Raw genomic sequence first — 23698 nt, forward strand, 5'->3', positions numbered from 1 at the left:
GCGAAGGAGAATTCTGCTTTCTTGATCAACGTTCATTGTATAAAACGAAAACTTAAGAGACGGCTTTCACGAGGATCAGTTCCTTTATTTTTCTTAAATCTGAATTGAGAGAATCCATAAAAAAGCCAAGATTAGCTAAGATAACCAACAGCGCGTGGAAACGGAGGAACCGGCCGTGACCATGGCGACGTAATTTTAAATTGTTTGTGACGTCAAATTTTCTTCAATTGTCAGTTTTGCGCTGGAAGTGTAGTTATTTAGTCGAGGTTTTATGGCAGCTGGAAGTCGACCAACTGATCGTGAAGGCGCTTTTCACTAGTATTCTGAACAGCTAATCAAAACATGTCTTCAAGCGGTGTCACCCTGGACGGACGGAATCCGAAAAGCCCATGGACCGAGTTCAGGTAACGAAAAACAATTCAAACTGACTGGATAGGAATATGCCATTCCATAAAAAGGGGCTTGTGCGTGTCTATCTTCGCCTTTCTTGCAAAAACACCTGGGTGATTTTTTTTTTTTCCATTTTAAACGGCTGCCTCCGGGAAAACGGGACTTGCCGGTGTTCTTCTCCTTTTCGCAAACCCAAACTGAGTGATTCTAGAAATTTATGTTGCGTTTTGTTACAAGAACATCTGCCATAATGGGGCGTGAGTTGTCCTTCACTTTTTGCAGCTGACTAAGGGGCTGTCAGAATTTTTCTTTCGTGTAAAGGGTGGTTTTCAATTGGGTGTCGAAAAATTAAGACCAAAGTGGTCACTCTGGCCAATCATAAAGGACAAAAACAATCTAGTGAACCAATCAAAACTCGAGGCAAATACATGCCGTAACCGGCGCGAAACGTGGGAACACGTGTCTAAGTTACGATTTATTTTCAGTTGGTTTTACCTCTGATTGGTTATATAAGAAAGCCTGAAATGGCCCAAGTTTTATAATCAATCTCAATCATTAAGAGTAGTATCTCCAAACCGAACCAAAGCAAATGCGATTAACTGTACCTTCGACAAACAAATGAAAACGCTCTAAGACGGACTCTTTCAATGATCTTATAAAGAAGCTTCAGATTTGGAAGCGGTTGAACAATGCAATCGTCATCTGCAAAAACAAGTAACAGCCCCTTCCCTAAGCTTGACTGAAAAAATAGACGCCTTTGTTTTAGCGAAACTTCCTTCAACGGAAATCTGACCTTCTGAAACAATGCCGTATAGAGTGATAAGAAATTGTTTTTTAATTTCAAATTCAGAAAAAAAGATTTCTTTTTTAAGCCTACTTTTGTTTCAGTCTGCTTCGATCTTTACGGCGGAGAAAGATCAAGGGCTTTTTTAAGGCCGTAGGTCGATTGAGATTCACCTGGAAAATTTAATAATAAGGAGTTGCACCTGAACTCACTAAGCCGTAGTTACCCCGAAGTCAATGAAGTGAGAAACCTTGCATCATGTTTCAATGTTATGTCAGGCAAGGTAAGGTGAAATAGTTTCGATTACGAAATTCTAAAATCCAGTTCTAATTGTGTGGACGAAAAATGTGACAAAAGGCTAAATGGAGAGAAAGGCCGAATATAAATCGAGGGTGCACGTGAGTCAGTTTGCAACTTGGCTTTTGACCTATTGTGTTATAGAAGTGGTTGAAGAAATTACCTAAAAGATCATAATCATTTATAGCTGCTGCTAGAAAAACACTGTATATTTGGTATGCATCGTGACTGTTCTTTTTCTTTTTATCTCGGGTCTTTAAATCAGAATTTTTTGTTACTTAAATCTGGTGTAACTTGTGAGTGACAAGTGTGCAATTTAATTAGGTTAGATTTGGGCCGTGTTTAAATTTTGCTTTTTAATTTAAAGTATGTTTAATAGTGGAGAATATTCTTTGGGAATTTAGTTTCCCCCAATTGCTCTTCAGTCATGCATTATTCGTGTTTTTCTGTAATTAGTTTACCAGTTTACTTTTATTAGTCTAGCATGACAAACTGGAGTTAGTAAAAAGATCTAAAAAAAACTTTAGAAGCCCAGAGATTTTATTTCTAAGAAATACTGTTCCGGTAGCGCTAAGCGCCATCTTTATTATTTACCACACACTTGACGATTTCGACATTGCTGATCCTAGCAGTATGCGGGACGCGTGTCACATATCAACCTAGTAAATGGCCCAGCTCACCTTGAGTCTTTCGTAGCTCAGTTGGTTAGAGTGCCCTACCGGTATTTGGGATGCCATATACGGGGAGGCTCCGCCCGAAAGGGGTGCCTTTTTCAGTATTCAGGTATATAAAAGGGTAGGGATTTCACAAGTTTAGGTATGTGAAAGGGTGCGGAAATCTGTCATTTAGGTATTAAAAAGGGCCTTTAATTAAAATATTTTGAACAGACGCAATTTATGGCTGTATTATTTTAATTTACTAAGCGCTACATGAAAATAACAAGAAAACGTCTTGTTCTAAGTCTATGCCATGCCTTTTAGGTATATGAAAGGGGTACCTTTTTTCATCAAAAGGTATACGAAAGGGATACAATTTCTATCAGAATGGTATATAAAAGGGTAAGGGGTTAGAGATCGGGGCGGAGCCTCCCCGTACAAAACTTTTTTGAGTAGCCCCCCTGGGTGAAAAATTCATCTTTATTATTTATCACCGAGCTCAAAATTTACCATCTTTATTATTTACTACACACTTGATGATCTCGACGTTGCTGATCCTAGCAGTATGTAGGACGCGTGTCACTTATCAACCTAGTAAATGGCCCAGCTCACCACGAGTCTCTCGTAGCTCAGTTGGTTAGAGCGCCCGAACCGGTATTTGGGAGGCCATCGGTTCGATTCCCGTCGGGGGCTTAGAATTTCTCTTTGTCCCATGCTCGTGTAATTGCTACAAAATACATCTTTATTATTTATTACCGAGCTCAAAATTTACCATCTTTATTATATACCTCACACAGTTTGCTTGATGATTTCGACATTGCTGATCCTAGCGGTATGCAGGACACGTGTATTGGTGAATAGTCAATGGCCCAGCTCACCACGAGTCTCTTGTAGCTCAGTTGGTTAGAATGCCCTGCCGGTATTTGGGAGGCCATGGGTTCGATTCCCGTCGGGTACTCAGAAATTTCTTTGTCCCATGTTCGTGTCATTGTTGAAAAATACATCTTTATTATTTATCACCGAGCTCAACATTTACCTCCGTTATTATTTACTACACACTTGATGATTTTGACATTGCTGATCCTAGCAGTATGCAGGACGCGTGACACATATCAACCAAGTAAAAGGCCCAGCTCACCACGAGTCTCTCGTAGCTCAATTGGTTAGAACGCCCAGTCGGTATCTGGGAGGCCATGGGCTCGATTCCCGTCGGGGACTCAGAGTTTTTTTTGTGCCATGCTCGTGTCATTGTTGTAAAATACATCTTTATTCTTTATCACCGAGCTCAGTTGGATAGAGCGCCCAGCCGGTATCTGGGAGGCCATGGGTTCGATTCCCGTCGGGGACAGAGAATTTTTCTTTGTCCCATGCTCGTCGACGTGTCCTTGTTGAAAAATACATCAGTTAAGGTTTATACTCTTGGCGCATTTTCTCGAATAACTTCTACTGCCTTTTTTACGCATGTAAGGTTTTGTCAGTATACAGCTCTGTGACCTTTGAGTTGACCTTTAAACTCTTGAAACTATCACATGGCAAAGATGATATCGATTTCCTCACGTGACGGCGTTGATTATAACACGAAACGTGGACGAAGATGTGGACAATTAGACCAGCTTTTTACGCTGATTCACGTCTTTAGCTCTACAGAAAAAAAAAAAGAAAAGTACTTCGACTAAGAGGTAAGTTAAAACGCTTACGAGGTCCGCTGTAAATTCCTGTTAATTTGCGCAAAATATGCACGTGAATGAAAGCTCGAGGTCAGTCTTAAAGGTCGCCATATTCGGTTTATCTCAGCAAGTTCAAAGGGTTCAACGAGTAATTGGCGTAACAAAAGATTTATTGGATTGGATCTAGAGACTTTGACGTTCAAAGTAAGTTATTAGTGGTATGATGTGCGCTTGAATACAGATACTGCAGTATACCATAACGACTTTTGGCGACCTCTTACGGTTCCCAGGGGATTATCACTGCCAAGATATGCAAATGAGTGTGACAAGGAAATACAAGGAATCCATTCGAATCTCCGCCGGATATTTGTGATAATAGAGAGATTAAGCATGACGTTTATTTTTCCCGCGAACGGCAAAAATTCAACTTCTGCTGTCTGCCGTTTGGCGTTGGTACGCGGAAATGAGAAGTTTTGTGTTTGTCTTGAATGTGGGATTTTTTCACTAATTTTATGAGGGATTGATTTTAGAATTCGATAAAAAGGTAAAAAAATGAAAGACAAGCTCGCGTTTGCCGTTTGCCGCATAACGTCATGCTTAATAGAAAAACAAAAAAAACGTTTTCTCTCAAAGGAACAACAATAAATAAAAAAAAGACAAAGAAAGAAAGGCCAACAGACTTTTATAACACGTTCATGCAGGATTGAAACTGCTTGCATGGTTCAGTACGCAATGCCCAAATGAATTGCGCTGTAAATTATGCACCAAATTAAAAATGAAGAAACTATCATTACACAAATAAATGTATACAGTAATCAGTAACGGGATTAATATTTCGTTAAACTGAAATGGTAACACGCATCTTCCCTCAGGAAACTAATAATAATAATAATAATAATAAAAGAATAAACTGTTTTTGTCTGTGAGTCGGGCTACTTGTTCTCGATCCGACAAGACGAAGACAACGAGCGAAAAACGACGTTTTTCCAAGTTGAATTTAACTGCCGTGCGTATGTTGTGACTGGTGGCAAGTCTCAAGTGTCTAACAAGTGCTTTTCAGTTGAATGGCGCGTCTGGCCCATGAATTTAAGTGCGATGCGATCGTATCTTTTGTTTATATTTGTGTTCGAATGAAGTACATGAATGCGATTTGGGAAACAGTTTTATTCTGCCGCGCGTCTAAGCCGAGGTTTCAGACTCGATTCAGACATTTAATAACCATATTGGAGCACAAAGCCAAACAACTTTGCTCTTGTTACTAGTTGAGAATTATCTCTTCAAAACAATACGAGCTGCGAACATCGCATTTCCTAATTAGACAAGATATTGCTATATGGTTTGTAAAGATAACAAGCTCCGTTAAATTTTCTGCACTTCAAGCTGTCAGGTGGGCGTTGTAAATTGATCTTGAAGGATCATGATCGAACGAGTCTAGATTTACTGAGGATCTATCTTTCAAGGCAACGGAAAATTATATTGAGCGTCGATTTTGATTGTCTCTATTTAAGCCGAAGGCAGCGATTCGAGGACAAAATAAGTTTTCGCTGAATTTGAATATTCGCAATTCATTCTCCAATGATATACACACGAAAGCGCGGCAATGGAAAAGTGGGATGGGATTTGTTTGTTTTTGTTATGACATAATTTAAGGATTGTTTTGACTTCTCTCGCGGATATAATGCGCCCCATGTATCACTAACACAAAGAAAAGTGGAAATTCCTGAGCTGCTGAATGCTTCTATCTCACGAAAGCTTTCGTTTTCATTCTGTTCTTTTTATTCCACAGGGCACTTGGCGGACGGTGTGGCCGAGTCAGTCAAGAGGGACAAAGATCTGTCAGTTAACGCTGAAATATCAGTTGAAGGTGGAAACTTGGACCAAACTCAACTGTGTCCGGATTTGATTGTAAGTAAACCATTTACTCATGTATTGTTCACCTGGTGACGAAATGACGTTTCCATATAATATTCTAAGTTTTAGGCTTCTTCCACAATACTGTACTGCATTGCACTATGTTTAGAGATCACAGCTTTTGTTTAATTATTAGATCGATGTGCGAAGCGGATATTACAGTCCTAAGATATCACTGTCTTCATGCATCTCCCTTTCGTTTGATGGATCTCAACTGATTGGACATTTTGCTCAATATTGACGGCATGTACAATTGCAGAGGGTCACGTAGAACAATTCACTAGTACGCACTGGTGCAACCAATTTGTGCCCCGATTACTTAGATGCAGGCGGTGCCTGACTTCAATATATGAGTGTTTATATTACAGATATTATAAAATATGAACTGTCTCACTGCTTCTCTCTCTTTATTGCATATCCCACTCACAGCATCCTTTATGAATTGCCTTCAGAGTGTTTTGTATTCGAATAATTCGAAGCCCAGTTGGATGGTCATTTTCGTACACCATAGTGACTGCAAATACGAGTAATAAAGCAAATTTTGATTGAAGACAATTAAGGATTTTAAATGAACACTTTTAAAGTCATTCAGTCACACTTCAGATTTTAATTCTGTTTACATTTTTGACGAGACTGTTGGACCATTGCTTATCTTCACAGGATGTAGTTTCACCACAAGAATGTAGGAATTTTCATTTTCCTGTTTCTTAATTACTAATTGCAGCTTTTAGGATTGTTTTTTTTTTCTGAAAATTGATGACTTATTGTTTAAACGTAAAAGGCAGAGCACCTTAGTTAATGCCTTTCAGTTAATTTCGCAAAGAAAGGTCCAGAACACACACATATAAAATAGGAGTTTTGGCACAAATTGTGACAACTCGCTCGGCTCGCCCAGGCTCGCCTCGCTCCTTGTCACAATTTGTGTCCAAAACTCCTATTTTATATGTGTGTGCGGAACGCAAGACGCCTTTCTTACCCCTCTTGCGCCACGAGTTGCAAAAAAGGCGTTGGCGGCACCTCTAACGGCCCGCAGCAACAGAGAGCGCCACCTGTGTGCTAGATTTATTTTCCAATTAAACAAAGGGAACTACTAAGTAAATGGAGCCAACGAGAGAGATTGTTGAAACAAAAGGGCCGCGAACGAGAAAGTTTTACACCCCAACTGATGAAATTTTTGACCCAATCTTGGAACGCTACGAGGTTTTTGACCCAACAAAAGCGATACACGCCTTAGTTGAAGAAACCCAAAATTTAATAATTATTCACTTAAAAAACTCAAAAATTTTTATGAAAAAAAGATTTTATTACAATTTTTTTGACCCAAACCACAAACGCTTTCGGCGCTTGCCTCCCACGCCAAAAAACTTGGTGTTCGAGAGCGTGCTTTTTGAAGAATTGTTGGAAAAAGATTTTACTTATAAAAACAATATGAAAGTAAAAAAACCAGAAGTTTTTGGTAAAAGTGAGGACTTGCCCATTAAGGAAAACGAAAAAAACGGTACATTTATTCCAATAACTTCTCTTTTACCAAGAAACTTGCTGCATTGTCTTTTTTTGACAAAATATAAGGAATCTTTTTTTAGATTAGCAGAAATATACGACCTGGTGTACGATCTGGAAAATATCCCAGAAAACTTAAGAAAAAGAAAGCTGCAATCGTTATGCAAAGCATGGTTAAAACTAACAAAAAAATCGGGAAAGCAGGCGTGGAAATGGTAAAAAAAAAGGAGGAAAATGTGAGTGGCTTTTACATTCCTAACTTCCGGAAGCAGATTCACCGGACCCGAAGTGTACCAATCGTTGTATGGCGCCATTGTATTAAATTACAACCAACCTTTAATTGCTGTGCCAGAAACAATTCCTATTGAACAAATGCTCTTATTGAGTAAACGAAGATGGGAAGAGGGAGAACTGGAGAAATTAACTTGAATGTAAAGAAAAACTTGAAAAGATCTCGTGGAAAAGCGTTTACAACATACAAAAAAACTAAAGAAAATGAAAAACAAATAACAATCTTTTTAACAGACGAGCTGATTGAAAAATTAAAAAAATTAGACAGCAGTGTTGTCGCAAACGTTTTAACAAGCTAAACAAAACTTGCACGCTCCGGTGAGTGCATAAATTAAGTTTTCCGCGTATTGCTGCCTCGATGTTGTTGATCTTTTTCAGGCTTTTTTTTTTCTTGCAATACAGATTCTTTGGTATTCTATCTGTCGTTTCTCTTGTGGAGTAACTGTTTGTGTTGTCACTTCTTCCAAAAATTGATAAACTCGAGGATTGTGAAGTAAAACACGTTCTGTTGGCGTTTGGCTCGTTATTCTTTATGATATCCAGGTGTTAGCTTGATTTATATACAGAGTAAAGAAAATGACATCATTAAGCTATTTTTAGTGACAATGACTCACAATTGGCCGTCACGTGCATTAAATCAAAAGAACAATAGTTGTGCACGTGTAAAACAATAGATTTTACATTCCTGAGTGCTTAGAACTCAGATTTTAAGCACACAGGAATGAAAACAACTTACAAAAGTCTAAAAAATATCATTCGGGTAATACCCCGACTTTGTACGCCCACGCACGCAAACACAAAAAAAAATTTGCATGCCGCTGTGGGTCACGCAATTTCTCGCTGTTCGCTTCAACTTAATTGTATTTTTTGCACACTCAGATTTAATCCTTTCGACTCGGCTGAAAGTCACTTTAAGTGCGCTGTAACCTTTTATTTTGCCTCGTTCAGGCAATTAACAACATCGCGGGTTATGTCTCGAACATTTTTTTGCAACTCGAACGACAATGCTTCCATCACAAAGTAAACAACAAGATGAGCGCAGACAATCATTCTTTCATTAAATGAAAAAATGTTCTATTGGACTGAAATTTTATTTCGAAATGTCGGTGGTGCTTTCGAGAAGTTTTTTTTTTCATTTTTTGTCTTTCTGCTTTCATGATCTCTTGTCGTATTTTTTCGATGTCTGGCTGTGAATTTGTTTGTTTGTGTGCAAAGCTTGAACGTAAAGTCTCTTTAAGTTGACGATATTTCTGCATTTCTCGTAAGATCAGTTGAAACTCTTTGTCAGAAACAAGATTATCATTCAGAGCTTGTGAGACAGAGCTGTTTATCGAGTCATGTTTTGCAACAGCCAGAGCGAGGATTCTTGAGTGCTTATTAACTTTACGTTCAAGCTTTTTGTTGATAACTGACAGGCCAGTGGAAGCTGCGCCAGATATACCTGCTACTGCTGCAACAGGCACGCCGATAACAATTCCAACACCAGTAAGTGAAGTCGCAACAGCTCCAGAAGACAGAGCTGCCGTCACGGCGCCAAGACAGACCACGGAATAGTGAATAACTTTCCGGACTTTTTTATATTTTTTCAACACAAGCCTGTAATGCTCAGCTTCAGCGGATATTTCTTTTTCAATTTTACTTATTTCAGTCAGCCGAAAATTCTCGGCATTTGTTGGGAGGCTTGGATAAAGTTGTGTTTCTTCGCGATCACCATAAGCAGGGGCACTCGGGAGAACATTAGCAGATGACATGGTCTCGTATACATAAAAGTTATTTTTGTATTTAATTTAATTCAATTCCAGCTCATATGTAAGATTTGAGCCGTTAAAATCGAATGGATTTCCATTCTCATCTCTAATCGAAAGAGTCAGAGATGTCACTTGTGCATCAGCCATAACGTCACGCAAGACATTGGGCTGTTCACTTTTGTAATTTATGTTTTCGTAAGCCTTTCCTCGGATGTCGAAACAAGCTAAAACAGAAGATGGTTTACCATTAAAGAGATTCTGTTCTCTGTCAACTAAATCGCAATGAATGAAATAAGTTGTGGGAGAATTTAATCTTCTTATATAAGTTATAGTTCCCAAATGCCCCACATTATCGTTTCCAAGTAGTAAATTAGACATACTTTTATTGAGAATTATTTTTTTATTCTTTTCATTTTTAATTACAAGCGGTGTACTAACATCTGTGGTCGTTTCAATATCATGTTCAGCCAATTTCTTTTTAAATAAGCTCACCAACATTTCGAGTGTGTAATAATCAGCCGCAAAGGGAACAGTTACCGTATTTTCTTTTGTATCTTTTTCATCTTTTACAAGGATTGTTCCATCTTCTTTTAGATTGAACCAAGTAGGGATATGAGATGACAGGAGCCGGATTTGGCTCGGTTTTGGAATAGGATAATCGAAATTTACAGTGTGAGGATTTTCTGTTGTGGTGACAGTGAGCACAACCATCTTTATAATTATCTTTTGAAAAAATAAATCTTTAATATAAAATGGCTCCGCCTATTCCGAGAGCTGATGACATTTCTCAATCAACTTTTCTTGATTCCAAAGAAAGAGATTTTATGAAGTGGATGAAAACCCCAGAAGCAACTAAAATTTCTGAAGCGGCAAAAGACAATGCATGGAAACCTTTTCTTGCAAAATATCCAAACGCTGACCGAAAAAAATTTGTTGCACAGGTTGAGTTCGCTTACAACCACACAGCAACGGCAGACATTTATTTCAAGGCAGGGCAAGGCCATTTGATAAATGTTTTTGGCTCTGACAGCAAATATTGGAGCCCAGAGATGAAAAAAGCACTGGGGGTGAATCAAATTTCAGGCGGTTTTCCACAACAGCTGTCACCAAGCGGCGCAAAAGGCTCATCTTTGCCAATTCCAGCTGTTGGATTTCACGAAGCCGCACCGAGTTTGAAAAAAATATTTAACAGCAAAATCAACATCTACGTAACACCTGACCAATATTTCACAACGAAATTAAGAGAGATTTTTCAAAAAACAAAACTGAAGCATACATCAGGAAAAGAGTCAAAAAGGTGGCTTGCTAGCCAAAATATGGGCTACTGGCCTCAGCAACTTAACTTTGCTGTTTGGTGCGCGACAACAGGCTGTGGGGTAAGCCGAGATATTTTCGATGAAGAACACTCATCTCTTAGCTTGCCACCGATTGTGCGTAATTTTTATCTTTTTCACGTTTATTTCACGATAAGGCGAATATTGTTTCAGATGGGGGGGATTCAGAGCGTAAGCGCCTTGCCTGGCGACCCAACGTTTAGCCAGTTTGACAACAAGTACGACGTGGCTTCTTACAAAAGAATATGCGCTGAGTTCGGTGTCGACCCGTCAAGCGATTTTCGTTTCACAAGAGGCGCTAACCACGGACTGGGTGACGTTTATATCTGGATCACAAATATTGGTCCGAAAATTTCTGGAGCAAAATACCCCGATTACGATAAATTTTCGGACGAAGGTGGAACGGCAATCAAAGGTAACTTGATTCAATACATCGAGCCAGACGACTCCGCATATGCACAGGCAGACTGGTTTTGTCCTAACGGCACGGAAGGGCTTACTCAGGCAGGTTTGTCGAGAGTAAACCAGTCGATAGAGGCTTTTGTCTACTGTATTCTGGGTTCGCAGGTGAACGTTCGAAGTAGCATACTTGGAACAGGCGGCCGTGCAAAGGAAGCGCAAAGTGAGTTCCTCGTGTTGGTTGAAGACGCTATAAGGCAACCTGATCTGGCAAAGTCGGTCCAAAGATACCAACTCGCCATCGACCAGGCTAAGGTTCGGCTTAACCTTGCAGTCTGCCCAGGTGCCTGGCTGATGCCCGCTCGTATGGTGATAAACACAGAAAGCGTTGTTGGTTACAATAACCAGCTTAAGCAGGCTGTTGTTGGGATGAAATTAGGAGTGAATGATGAGGTTAATAAAGCTACAAAAAAAGCAGCTCTTAAACTGATGGCCGGAGGAAAATCAAAAATCAACCCACCAAACAGCCACCCTTCAAATCCTATACACAAGAGCGCCACAGCAAAAAAAAAATCAGGCACCCGCAGCAAGCGCTGCTGAAACACCAGCTAGCAACGCGCAAAGCGCTAAACCTACGAAGGCCGTAGCCAATGATTCACACGAAATAAACAAAGCAACTGTCGCTGTTGGCGCGGTTGGAGCAGCAGCTTTGCTCTACACCCTTATGCGTTAACGTCTCTTTTTGATGTATTTTTCAACAAGAAAAGCAACCACAGCAAGGATAAGCAGCCAGGTGTGCTCTGCAAGAAATCCAATTACTTGACCAGCGGTTTTGAAAAGAAATTTCGCAATCGAGCCAATGAGACCAGGCAGAGCTGATGCTACCTTTGAGCCAATATCACTTAGGCCTTTTCCCAACGCTTTGCCGGTGGCCTTCAAAGAGTTTGTAATGGCTCCAATAACAGAACCAATCGTGACACCACCAGCAAGAAGTATTGCTGTTAATGTCACGCCATATTTTTTGAAGATCTCTTTGATCCTCTCACGAAGTGGAAGCGCCCTTTCTCTTTCGGCAATCTGCGTTTGCAAACGCCCGAGCTCCTCGGTTCTTTCTGCAACTCTTTCTTCCGCAGCTTGTTTGTTAGTGGGGGAGGCATTCTCATCCTCTATAATTTTTTTGTCTTCCTCGTTTTGGCGCTTGAGCTCATCTTCTTTCTCTTTAAGATCATCCAACGCTCTTGTGTCGTTGAGCCTTTCTTGCAAAGTGTTTCTTTCGCTCTCTTTGGCAGCGAGGCTTGCCCTTAGTTGGTCGACTCGTGTTTGTTCTTTTGCCTTTTGCTTTGCTTGTTTTTCAAGAGCAGCAACTTCTTTTTTTGCGTTTTCAAAATCCGTTTTATAGATTTTTTATCCTTTGCTGCAGTCTGCGCAATTCTGATTCATTTTCAACATTTGACCCAAGTTGATCAATCTTGGCTTGAGCTCGCTCGATTCTTATTCTGAGATCTTCTACTTCTTGGGTGGCTTTTTCTTTCTGCATGGCAATTGTTTCTGCCTGTTGTAGTTGACTTTCAGCTTCTCTTAATCTTTGTCTCCTTTCTCTTATTTCTTCATTGTCTTGAGCAATCAGAGATTCCGCTTCTGGCCCAAGGGGGGCTTTAAACTTGTCTGTGAATTTTTTGAGAAGGCCAGTTCCGTCTTTTTTGAAAATTTCTGTCTCGCCACCTTTTGATCCAAAGGATACAATTGTTGTTTCATTGCCACTCTTTTTGCTAAAACCTATTGGGTCTATTTTTGCGAAGTTCACTTTGGGGAATTTTCTTTTGATAAAATCTTTAGCTCTGTCAATCATTGCCGGTTTGTCATCTTGATGAATAAAGCTTCCCAACAAAGGTGTTTCTTCGTAGGATGTGTCTGGCAGCCCGCTCTGTTCGTGCTGCATTGTTTGCATTTCATGTTGTTCACCCCCATGGTAGGGTGTGGATGCACTCCCCGGGCTGAAATGGTCTGGTTGTGTCGACCTCTTGTTCCTCTTCATCATCGTTATCACTGTTGTGGTCAAGATCTTGGTCCAAATCAGGGTCCTCGTATCCAAACTCACCACCACCTTCCGCCATTACGTAATTTATATATATATATTTTCAAATTAAACTTTTCAATTTAACAATAAAACCAATCGAGAGATGGCTGCTGTTCAAGAAAACCTTCGACCGGGACGCACAGAGAAAATACTCGGCGCACTGAAAGCCGAGCGCGCGGTAAAACGAATCACTTTTGACCGCACAGAAGCCAATCCAGAGGAAACGTTGTATGTTTCAGTGCCCAAGCTGAACGAAAACGAGGTCATTGTGCCTGGCTCGCTGGCGCTGCGCTTCAACATCGACTTGAGCGGAGGCCATGCCAACAACTTTCTGGTTGACAACGTCAGCCGAGCTCTGGTCGACAAGTTTGTTGTAAAGTACGAAGGCACCGTCGTGCAGGACACGGTGGGCTATGACATCTACAAAATATTTGAGGACTTTTTCCTTTCGCAGGAGGAGCGCGACGACAGGGTGCCAGAGGGCATTCAGAGCGAGGACCTCAACAAAATTCGCTCAAATGCTGGCGATAAGAAAACTTCAGGTGTGGACGCAGAAAAAAAGCTGAATGAGCTATATGGTAATAAATACCGAATCCGACTGGATCACCAGATTTTAACTGACCATGGGGCATTTTATCCTCAGGCACTATACAACGATCTTGTGTTCGAACTGAAGCTCGCGGCAGCCGAACATGTGGTCAGAGGCTCAGATACAACAAAACTAAAATACAAGTTGACAAACATCCAGCTGGAGTACGAGATGATAAGAAGCAAGGAAATTGCAGATGAAGCGTTCAGCGCTTATTCGGGCGGCAAAGAGTTCGCTTACGACCACATCCAGCGTGATAAAGTGACGACTTTTGCAAAAGGCTCCGACACACGTCTGAATCTAAGGGTCAACCCGCAGAGGAGGTCCATGAAAGGTATCTTGCTCCTATTTATTGAGCAATATAACAAAGGTGCAAGGAGCTCGGAAAAGTACATTAACCCGGACCTTACAAAAGTAAGCATCACTGTCAACGGCTCGCCAAACATGCTGTACAACAACGGCATCGAAGGAATGGACATTTGGGGAGAAGTTAAAAAATTCTACATGAAAGAAAAAAATAAAACGCAGCACATGACTCTGCAAAAGTTTTACACAGAAGACAAGTTTGGCCTTCTTATTGATCTGCGTTCCATGGCTGACCACTCGATGCACGGAAGCGGCACGCGCCTTGTGAACACAAAGGACGGTGTCCAGCTTGAGCTAGAGAGGAAAGCAAGCGGCTCAGGTAATTTGAACTGCCACATTTACGTAATCAGCGACGCCCAAATGAATATAATTGGCAGGCAGTTAGAATCTGTGCTTTTATAATATAAACGAACGAAGATGGATCCTGCCAATATACCCTTCAACTCCCTCATTGTGGGACCAACGAACTCAGGAAAAACAAGATACGTGGTCAATCAGCTTTGTGGCCCTTTCCGAGGCAAGTTTGACTACATCGTGCTCATATGCCCGACTTTCGAGCACAACAAGACTTATTATCGCTTTGCTGAGGAAGATATTCGATTTTTTGTTTTCATTTGCGAGCAGCACGAGGTGGAATCTTGGTTAAGGCTTTCAAGATTTCTTTTTTGAGGGTACGAACACGCTTATCATCCTCGACGACTGTGCTGCATCGAAAGATGTAAAAGGGAAGAACGGGTGAATTGGTGAATCTTGCTTTCTCTGCTCGCCACGCAGGCTTGAGCATATGGGTGTTAACTCAAAAAATGACAAGCATAACAGCCTCATTCCGCGAAAATGTGGCGGCAATCGTTTTCTTTTACACCCCCTCTGCCAAGACCACGAAGGCAATCTTTGAGGATTACGCTGGCGAACTTGCCAATGAGGATTACAAAGAAATCATTTTAAAGCTAAAAAAAAATAAGTTTTCGCATCTTGTCATTTCTCATCGCCACCCTTACGGAACAATTTTTTTTTATTGAACATATTTTTTATAGTAATAAATGGCTGACCCTTTCGCAACTTCTCCTCCCGAGAGCGTCAAGGGCGCTGCAAGTGAACAAGAATTAGCTTCCGTAATGGAACTGCTAGGAGCTGAACCAGAAAGTACAGAAAGCGCTATGGCACTCATTCAAGGCCCTGACATTCCTGCTTTGCGTGAACAGCTTGCAATCCTTGTTTCAACAGGCAAGTCCAAAGAAGCAATCGGTGTGCAGCTGACACACGAGCAGGTGAAGCGCTTTACAGATAAAGAAGTTGAAAAGTACTTCAAGAGATATGAGGCATACGTTGGCACCAAGACAACGGAAAATCTTATTGACAGCGCGCTAACTCTTTTAACTAAAGCAGAAGTCTGTTTGTGCCCATGAAAAATATTGAAGCTTTACAAAAAGAGCTTAAAAATGACTACATTATAAACAGCGAGCTTTCCAATCTTGTCGGCAGTTTGTCTTTCAATTACGGCAAGCTTCTTGCTCCTGCTTCTGCTGCTTTGATAACAGCAAAATATATTGATTACGACTCAGCAAGTTCATCAAAAAAAAGTCAGATGTTGATGAAATCGCCTCTGAGCGGCAGGGCACCACGGAAAAAAGCTCCGAAGGCACCTTTACTGAGTAATACTCACTAAGACTTCCTAAACAAAGCTAAGAAAATACTGAATAATTAATGAGCAATGCTTAGAAATTGCTTAGCAAAAAATCTTGCTGAGCAATTTTCTATTTAAATATTATTTTTTCATAAATATAATGGCCGAGCTCGAACAACGTGAATTGGAAACTCCTGTTTCTACCTCTTCTCCTGTCACTTCAACAACTCCTGCAACAAAGCCTGCCAAAAATCCAAAGAGAGTTGCTGCTGGCAAGCTTGCTGCAGAAAAAACAAAACAGGCTCGTGAAGCACAGAAAAAAGCTTCTATCGAGGCTGCTGCAATAATTGCAAAAGAAAAGGAAAAGAAATCTGCGGCTGCAAAGCGAAATGTAACTTCGAGCCCACCGGCCCGTAACGGAACCAGCTCCGCCCGAGGCTCAGCCGCAATCAAGCGGTCTCACCACAAATCAATGGATATCTTTGCTTGGTATCGGCGTTGCAATCGTTACAACTTATGTGAAACGCGAAGACATAAAAGCCTTTATAAACGAAAAAAGAAGTCCAACATTTAAAGCTCCGCCAACTCTTATAACTGATGACTCACAAGGGTCCCAGAGGGAGGCTTGGGACACACAACCAACAGGACGCGAAGCGCCGGCGCCCCTTGGGCACCCTTCGACAATCCAAAATGCCATTAGACCTCGCAAACAAAGAGGAATCCGTCCGATGGATTAAAAAATTTCTTTTGAACATTTATTTTTCATTTATTATACCGACAATGTCCAAAACAATGACCGACACAATGCCAGACACAGCCCGACAAAATTGAGATTGAAAAAGCATTGAAAAAATATTGCGAAATCGCTATGAACTTGAACATGATATTTTACGTTTTAAAAGGGCTTATGAGGTTTTTAAAGAAATTGCAACCGCGTGTGAAAAAATAGAAAATAAAGAAGAAAGAAAAGAGAAGTTGAAGAAGTTAGAAGTTTGCAAGATGAAAATTTAAGGCTTCAAGATAGAAGTTCAGTGATGCTTTATAAATGACAAAAAAAATGCTGCTTTAATTCAGGAATCCAAATTAAAAGCAAGCGATTTCTAATGTATGACTTAACCAATTAAAATTATTTTTAATTTAAAGATTTATTTTTATTTTATATCAAAACGCCATGTCGGACAACAAGCTCGTGAAAACACTCATGGATGCCGCCACTCTTACTGGCCTAGCCGCCGGAATCGGCTGGGCTGCCAAAAAAGTTGTGAAAGAAAACTTCACATCCGACCCAAGCGGCAGTTTTATGAACTATGTAAAGTTCACAGCCGTCATGGCTGGCAGCGTTGCACTTAAACAGTATCTCGAGGACCAGAAAATCCTCCCCACCAATTAAAAAAAAATTCGCATAATATAAGAACAAAGACACACAATGGCAAGCATCGCGATTATGGCTGGCGGAGCTATCTTGAACGCTGCTGCTTTCATTGGCGGCAATTACCTTGCTCGAGCTTTGGGTGGTGGAGATGACGCCGCTTTGAAAGAAAAAGAAAGGCACGACAAAGCTCTAGAGGCTTACCAGGCAGCTTACGCTAAATACTCTCGAGACCGCACCAAGCTCCTCGACTGGATACAAACCAACGCGGAAATAAAAGAGCAGGCCAAACAGAACTTCACAAACACTGACTACGCTTTCAAACTCTACAACCAGGCACATCCTGACAAACAAATGATTCCTCCGAAAGAACCCAAGTTCTCTGATTTTTATCAGCCAAGCGAGCAGCAGAAACAAGGTGAACTGATGTTTGTTGGCGCAGGCGCTCTTGCTCTTGGGTACGCTGCCTTTCGGTTTCTTTAAACGTTTCTTTTTTTTTCTTGTATACGCATGGATGCAAAGATTTTTGCGGAGCAAAACTTTTCGAAGAAAATCTCGAAAGTCTACTATAGCCCCCAGGGCTACTGGAAGGGAATTGCTGCGATAAAAAAATTAGCCGAGGCTGCCAAGGTTTCCGAAGATGCCGCAAAAAAGTGGCTAGTTAAGCAGGCCCTTTGGCAGATCTACCTTCCGGCACCACGATACGTTCCTCGCCCAAAATTCGATGTTTCTTCTCCTAACGCGGTCCACCAGGCGGACCTTCTTTTTCTGCCACACGACAAACTGCCCCGAGGGCGAAAAGTTTACAAATACGCTCTGACTGTTGTTGACGTTGCCAGCCGATTCAAAGAGGCCGAGCCTTTGACCTCCAAAGATTCAACTGAGGTTGCAAAAGGTTTTCAGACAATTTACAGGCGAAGTGCACTAAAATGGCCACAGATGCTGCAAGTTGACCCTGGTCGCGAATTCATGGGATCTGTTACTAAAGAAATGGAAAATCACAAAACCTATATTAGACGCGGGCGTGTTAACATTCACAGAGATCAAGCTATTGTTGAACGTTTTAATCAAACACTGGCAGGGCGCCTGTTTGGTTATCAGTACGGTGTCGAGTTGACCCTGCCATCTGGCCAGCGGTCGACAGCGTGGGTAAAAAGGCTACCCGAAGTTGTTGCCGCTCTGAACAACGAAGTAACCAGTCTTACTGGTAAGAAACCTGCTGCTGCAATCAAAGAAAAGGCTGTTTCGTCAAAACCGTCCTCAAAATATACAAGATCTGTTGGCAAGAAAGAAAAAAAACTCCCCTCTCTAGTTAATGTGCGCTTTCTCTACCAACCTGGCGAGCTGGAAGGCGGCGTAAAAAGGGCTACAGATCCGATTTGGTCATTAAAAGTCTACAGCATTGAAAGGTCTGTTACTAAACCTAATCAGCCAGTTCTTTATTACTTGCACGATGGTCCAAAGCGCGGCTTCGTGCGTGAAGAATTGCTTGTTATTCCTCCAAATACACAGTTACCACCAAGCACTTAGTGCTTGAGCCCCTTGGGCTCAGAAAAGCTATAAACGTTCTTTTATGTGTTGTTTCGCAAAACTTATACCCGTAAGCATTTGTATGTATCCCATCATCCGCTATCCATCGCTTTGAGTCAAAAGGCGACAGCGAGATTTTGTTGAGATCCATTCCGATAAATCTCATGACCCTCGCTTCTAAGCATGTTCATTCCATGCCATGACTGCTTTGTTTCAAAAAGCGTTTCTAAATAATCTTCATGTTCAATTTTCTTCTTTACAACGCTCTTTTTTACACCCTTTGCTTTTTTGATTTTTTTTTTCGTCCACTTTTATCGTGTTACAGCATTTTGACACGCTTGCTTTCGGATGTTTCTTTTTTATTTTTTTGACCAATTCTTCGTCGTTTGCTATTATTGCCTGCATTTTTTTTTCCTTCGCAGGTGCACTCTTTTATTTTCGCCTCAGGGAAGTCTTTCTTTATTTTTTTCAATTTCATTTTTGCTTTCACCTTCCGTCATTATCGAGTACATTTTGGGCCTCAAACAAACACACTCTGATATGGGGGTTCCTGCGCATTCGTCTTTCATTTTTCCCAAGACTTTTTTTTTTTCGTATGAATGGAGTGGATGCTCTTTTGGGTAGTCGCTTGTATCATAATTGTCAGTGTTTTGTTCCATTCCATGTCTTCGTAGATGTCCTCTGTTTCGATCTCGAGCAAAAGGCTGTCTGTGTCCGTATACAAGAGCTCGCAACGTGGACCGTATACCTTTTTCAGATGGTTGTAAAAAAAATCATACATTAGTATCTTGCTTTTGTCAAGGATAGTCATCCCAGTGTAGACCGGCTTATTAAGAATAAGCTTGCTTTTGCGCATGTCTATTCCAACCAGATCGTTTGAAAACATTACATGCCTTGAATACAATGGGTTTGCAACTAATTTTCTTATTTTCTTTGTTTCGTCGCTTCGCGCTATTCTTATGTCTACACGGTTTCTCAAGTTTTCCATTGTTTTTCCAAAAACCGAGTTGTTCATTAGCTTGTAAAAGTTCTTTTCAAAGTCGTTTTTTGCTTCTTTTCGAAATTCTGTGTTCATCCGGATGTAGGGCTCCATCCACGCATTCCTGTTCAAACTCTAAAACCCTGTGCACTTTTTTAAGTTTCATTCCCTGTTTTAGATAAAACTGCAAGTTACGGTAATGCACGACGTAATTAGTTTTGTCTTCAAGAGTTAAAACAAGCTTTTCAGTGTTTGGGGGGTCTAACCCAAGATTTTTTATTATTTTCTTTTGGTAAGGTGAATACATTTCTTTGTTTATTTTCTTTTTTCTCTGGCGCTAATGGATAGCTGTTTTGGGCGTCATGCAGCTCTTTCGGATATTCCAAGTCTACCTCTAAAATCCATCCAGCTTTTGCATACTCTTTTTTTGTCGTTATTTCTTTTTCTGTTGGCATAACCTTTTTCCATCTAAAACCACTTTTTGGAAGCGGCTTGCTCATTGCCCACCCGTAAAGGTTATTTGCATCAAGATACATTATGTATTTTTTTGGTTGACTCGGGTCAAATCCCTCAACATATGGGTTATTCGCCTTTGCATATCTCTTGCTTACCATCGAAATCCCGCCTCTTATTCCCCTTTCGACAAAGAGGTGCATTTCGTAGTCTGTAAGTAACTCAAGCTCCACGCCTGTCTTTTTCAAAAGTGCGTCCCAAGAAAGGCCTGGCGACGTGTAATAATTCGCGGGGTCCAACTCGTACTTCTCAAGACAGATTTTTTGAAAGTTTTCAAAAACGTCGGCTAACAGGGTCACGTCTGTTTTAACATACAAATCGTGGTAGTCTCCCAAGGTCTTGCAGCCAAAGGTTTTCCACACTTTTTGCGCGTGTTCATACTCTTCATCTGTAATGTGCTCGTCGTTAAGTTTGCTGTAAAACTTTTCTTTTTCTGGCAAACTTGTTTCTCTAAATCTTTCCCATGAGCCCATGTATTCGTAAGGATAGATTCCCTTTTTGCAAAGAAGTTCAAATTTTTACATTCTTCGCTTTCTTCAGATTCCAAAAGATCCTTTTTGTTATATTTAATGACTCCTTTGGGGTCGCTTCTACAAGTTTTTCAAGCTTCCCAGGTAAGAAAGTTCAAGCTGTCAATAAACCTTAAACCCCCTAGTGAAAATGTGATGTATTTTTCCATGTTGTTTGCGACACACTTTACCTCTTTCTGTGCCTCTTTTGAAATCTTTGACATTGCCTGCATTAAATGGTGCGCATCATAACCCCTTAGGTTGTGAAATACAACTGGTATTTGGACTTTTTTTGGTTTTATTTGCATTATTAAGTTACACACCTTGTGCGCGGCTCCTCGAAACTTGCCTGTTATGTGGCAATGGTCCTTTACCACATCCTTGTAGTTCGGCTGGATAAGCGGCTTTTGACACGCTAAGCAATTTTTTTGGTTTTTCGCGGCTGATTTGTGTGTTTCTTTTTCAAGCTTTTTTAGCTTATAGTGGTTCTCGGTATCCAGGCTTTTCTCCACTTCTTTCCTTCTGTAATAACATTTATTGTGTAGCTGTCCAAAGTAATTAAGCCCCTCTTTATTTTCAATCCATACCGGCAAAGAGTCCAAAAAGTTTTGTTTCACCAGCGTTTTTTCGCAAATGTGGCAGTTTTCGGCTTTTTTAAAGTTTTCCCAGTCTTCTGGCGTCATCACAAGAGGTTTTGGCAATGACAATTCAAATCTTATTTTTCTTTTCTTCACTTAAAAGACAGTTCAAAAATACTTCAACGGCATTTTCTCCTCTGTAAACCATTTGTTTTTCGTTTTTGCCATCACTCCTTACAACTGTGTAAGCAAATCCGCATGCCTCGTGCTGTTCTGTTTTTTCTGTGTAGCTTTTCGGCTTCAAGTCTTCCAGTTCTTCTCCAAATTCTTTTCTCTCTCTGGCGGTCCTTGGGCGTTTCGCGTTCACATCGGTGCATCTTTCTTAACAATGCCTCAAAGTCGGCGTAAATCACAAAAGGCGCTTTCATTTGTTTTTGGTAGTTTTTAAAAGAAAGGATGTTTTTTCCCTCTTCCGGCATTTCGATTTTTGTTGGCCTGCCTTTAACCCCATTGCAATATTTTTTCGTGCTTTTCAAGCAAGTCTGCTCTTGTAAAATTTGTCAAGCACATCATGCAAAAGTGCTTTTTGTTGTGTGATTTTGTCTGATCGTAAAGCAATGCGTTTATCTCTTTTTATAAAACAGTAGTGCTGTATTAATCCTGACTCAATCAACATAAGGTTTATACGGGAAATTCCATTTTCTTTTTCGCTTCTTCTGAGGGGTATCACACAGTCGTCTTCCCATCCAAACACATTTATTGCAAGGCCTCTGTTTTGCGCCTCAAGCCTGTCAATCTGCTTTAGTGGCGTTGGAAAATCGATTCCATTGTAGTTTATTCCGTCGTCAACTGGGTATCTGCTTGTTCTTTGCGGATTTTTCCCATCTCTTGGCGGAAATAATGCAGCTCTCAAAGCCCATTTCAAACATTCGTTATCCCTGTTTTGCACGTTAATAATTGCTTTTTTGTTTGCCAATTTGGGGGGCAAAGGCAAATAAGTACCACCTCTCAATGGCTGATAACGCGCAACATTGATGTACGCCTTTGTTATTCTTTCAATGGCCCACCCCGAGCCTCTCTCTGACCAAGCCTCAATTTCTCCCTTTGCTCTTTCAATAAATTTGTCAAACTCTTTTTTTATTTGGTCTTTTGTGTTTTTTGTAAAAACGTGTGGTTCTCTTTCTCTAAAATAGTGCTCCATGTGTTGCGTGACTCCGTTTCTTTGTATCGAAAATTTTACTTCAAGTCCAAAGCTTGTTTTTATGTCTTTCAAGTCTTCAATTTCACTTACCAAAAGATCATAAAACTTTTTTTTGTTTTTTCTTGCAAAAATGTAAAGATCTTTGTTGTTTGTGTCGGTTTCGGGTACTCGCATTTTCCATACTCGGAGCCAATCGTTAAAATCGGTGTTGGCCAGTAAAAAAGTTAAATTTCTTTGGGGGTTTCTTTGAAATTCACGGAGGTTTTCCTCCATCATAGCTTGCAAAACTTCTGACGAATATCTTGCGGCAGCCATCTGTTGTATATACCAAAGAAAATCTTTTGTTTAATTGGAAAATAAATCTAGCACACAGGTGGCGCTCTCTGTTGCTGCGGGCCGTTAGAGGTGCCGCCAACGCCTTTTTTGCAACTCGTGGCGCAAGAGGGGTAAGAAAGGCGTCTTGCGTTCCGCACACACATATAAAATAGGAGTTTTGGACACAAATTGTGACAAGGAGCGAGGCGAGCCTGGGCGAGCCGAGCGAGTTGTCACAATTTGTGCCAAAACTCCTATTTTATATGTGTGTAGAACTGTTTCTCTTTGCTTTCGACTTTGCTTCTTATACGTGACATTCACCTACAACTTCCGGTGGTTACAACACGCCACTTCCGGCAAGTGGCGCCGCGCGCTTTCGCTTTCCCGCCTTTTTAGCCAAGGTGAATCAGTGACAACCGAGCGAAGCAGCAAAATTTTAAAACCAACGTCGGTGAAAATCACACACAAAAACTCTTGCTAAAAACTGCTGTTATTGTCTGGAGCATTTATTTCCAAGAAAGGAATGAGGCTATGTCAAGGATGTTTCTGAAGAGATGCATTTTAAAGAGTAATCTTCTGTCGTTATGGTTGAACAAAGTCAGCCATTGCAGTGTTTGTTTCTCTTTGCTTTCGGGGGTGGAAGCGGCATCATGAATCATGAATCATGGCGGGAAAATTAGAAGGAATCATGAATTTTCGAGTTTAAAACTTAGGAATCATGAATTACGAGAGATAGTTAAAAGAATCATGAATAATGAATAACAAGATGGGTATTCCAGTGATATTCTAGACTCGTTATTACAGAATCGATGCAGAATGCTCACAATACACCGATATTTTATTTAACTTGCGCATATTTGCATTTTCTGGACCTAATCTCGTTCCCAGATCTTTTCGACTAACGTGGATCCTTACCTAGGATCAAATTCAGTATATGCTATTAGTTTTCATGACAGCGCTAAAATAGGAGAGCGTGTCACAACACGTTATACGATACTGCATTGGATGCATTGCGCGACTGACTGCACTTCACGTTGTACGATACTAAAGTGCGCGGGGACCTCACGCGAT

General features: G+C 40.7%; 1 long non-coding RNA gene across 2 annotated transcripts in view; it reads left to right on the top strand.

Annotated features, from left to right (window-relative positions):
* Positions 1-239: 239 nt before the first annotated feature.
* The window catches only part of LOC144657553 (uncharacterized), a 76965-nt gene continuing 53506 nt past the window's right edge, over positions 240-23698 (top strand). For both annotated transcript variants that reach the window (XR_013571558.1, XR_013571559.1), the window contains exons 1-2: positions 240-404; positions 5581-5699. This is a non-coding gene — a long non-coding RNA (uncharacterized LOC144657553). The remainder of the gene's footprint in view (positions 405-5580; positions 5700-23698) is intronic.

Source organism: Oculina patagonica, chromosome 6 (genome assembly GCF_052425735.1).
Source record: "Oculina patagonica isolate OP01 chromosome 6, crgOcupat, whole genome shotgun sequence".
NCBI classification, from domain to species: Eukaryota; Metazoa; Cnidaria; class Anthozoa; order Scleractinia; family Oculinidae; genus Oculina; species Oculina patagonica.